The sequence below is a fragment of the Crocodylus porosus genome, unplaced genomic scaffold, assembly GCF_001723895.1.
Source record: "Crocodylus porosus isolate Cpor-Errol unplaced genomic scaffold, CroPor_comp1, whole genome shotgun sequence".
Classification (NCBI taxonomy): Eukaryota; Metazoa; Chordata; order Crocodylia; family Crocodylidae; genus Crocodylus; species Crocodylus porosus.
Window position 1 is genome coordinate 44,261,342 of NW_017728918.1, and position 2,570 is coordinate 44,263,911.

A 2,570-nucleotide genomic window follows, 5' to 3' on the forward strand; every position below is an offset into this window, starting at 1 on the left:
TTGGCTAGACAAAGCCTTGCCTGTGATGATCTACTTGGGGGTCTTCCTGCTTTGAGCAGGGGGTTGGACTAGATGACCTCCTGAGGTCCCTTCCAACCCTAACTTCCTATGATTCTGTTTTCCTGCTGAGCCAGACCAAGGGCACAGGTCTGGCTGAGCAGGGAAAGTGGGAAGATCACATCACCCCTTGTTTCACACCATCAAGGCCATGACAAGGGAAGACATGTTTCACCCAGTGAAGTAGATCAGTGAATTAGATCAACACAGTGCAGCACAGATGATCTGCTTTATCCCATGAGGTTATTTCTAGCTTCATTGGTTACCCAAATATAGTATGGAAGCAATTCTACTATCTGGTCTGGGGGCTCATTATAGAAACTGGATCACCCTCCAGAGATGGAAAAACATGTCCCCTCTTAGGTCTCTGGAGAAAATAATTGAATTGCTCTTGTGAACATACCCAATAAAGGACTGTGTTTTCATGGTACAGAGAAAATGGTCCCCTGGAACAAAGTAAGAATAGACTTGTTTCTGGCTACAAAAGGTTGTTTGTTTCTTTTGGCTGGAATTTTGTTTTCCTTTTCTGAGATCATGATAGTATATTTGTTAAGGCAACTGTTTATTGTGAATTGTAAACCTATTTTCATTAGAGGTAGACCTAATGTAGCAATATCTGATAATGGGCATAGTTTACTGGGGTGAGTTAAGTGAAGAATGAATTTAGTCAATTTCTGCCATCCTAATTATCCCAGATGTAATGGGCTGGTGAAAAATCTATCAAATAAGTGCCCATTGAAAAAGCCTGCAGAGTCAGATTCTGATCTGTATTAGCAATGTTAAATTATGGAATGGCAAATGCATTCATGTCTGCAGTGCAGAGTATCTCAGCTTATAGAACAATTAATTTGCTTCAGGTATTCATTTTTGAATTTTTGAAAATTTGTATTATGTGAATGTGATTTGTTTTGATGTCTCCCTGAGAAGGAAGATGTGTGATTCCCACAAGAATAGTTGTATTTCTGGTTTTAATATTATATGCTAATCATTTAGGACTCAAACCCCATGCTGTCAGACTTTTTGGCTATAAATGATGACTGAACAAAAATGTAAACATCTTGACAAGCACTAGTAGTGGATTCTAAATAATTGGTAATCTTCTAAATCTTTTTTTGGTTTCTAGTTGTAAGACTTGAGCAGTGATTCCTACAGCTAAGCACTATGGCCCATGATATTCACAAATTTCTTCTTGCCTTGAAACTTCCTATGACAGAAACCATGGGAGGTCCTTTTCGGACACGTACATTCTGTACCACGGGTCCTGCACAGCACTGATACTGTGCTACGCCTTTAAAGGATGTGATGTGCATTCTTTCTCTCTGTGCTGGCTGATGAAGTGGAGGAGTCTAGGTCCATGCCCCACATTCCCAGCCAGTTCCTTTTCTAGAGTGGCTTGTGACCTAGGAGTAAGTAGCAAGGAACAATCATTAAAAATCAGGAAATTGGAAATTGCTCCCCCATCAAAATGCTTGTGTGCTGATGACTGTGTGGGATGGAAGAGGAAAATATAGGACTATGACCTTTCTAAAGCTGGTTTTTGCCCTAGCAGATTGAATCAGAGAGTATCCTTCTTGTATCCACCATTTTTGTGTGCTCATTAATGATTTGATATGATATGACTGTGAAAAGATGACATTTAACCCAATCAAATAAGAGCATATTCTCTTGAAAACAACATACAAGTTGAACAATAGCTTGTTGCTTGTCAGTTTAAACTTCAGCCCACCTCCCTGATTCCTTTCACCTTGATCATTGGGTGTCTCTCTCTCCATGTGTTTGCAGATACTGTAAAAACACCTTGCAACACAAAGTGGTGTGTGGCATATCAATGAGGTGAAAGTTATGTATTCAATTCTGTGCAAGACAGAACTAGCAAGATACACCCTAAGTGGCATGACAGAAACTAAAAAGCAAGTGACATGCCTTTCAGTCCAGAGGCCTGTGTAATGTAATACTTTTGACTTAGGAAAGAACCTGTTGAGACAGTGCTAATGATGACATGTCCAGTACAAAGTTGGGTGGGAAACATCATTTGAGAAAATACTTTATGAAACAACCTTTTAGTTTATTTGTTGTTTTAAAAAGGAGTAATTGATTGTTGAGTTCTATATATGTGATTTTTAGTAGTTCTACCCACATGCTTTGCAAGGATAAAAATGGGGGCAGAAATGAAAATTGGAAAGATTACATTTGATATAGCTCTCTTCAGAGCCAGCAACAATATCATGGGTTTTTTTAAGTATGTGTTGTTTGTTTGTTTGTTTGTTTGTTTATTTATTTGTTTCTTTTTTTGAATCACCCTGGTTGGGATGGAGGTCAGAGGTATCAAAGACTTACCATACCCTGCCCACTCACCCATCACCTGCCCCAACAATTCTAGCCTCAAAGGGAACTTGTATTTGGAATATTAAAATATGAATAGTTTTTCTATAGAACATTTTAAAATATAAGAATTCTTTTAAATTTTGTCAGGTGGTCCAAAACTGTATAGAAAATATAATACACTTATATTC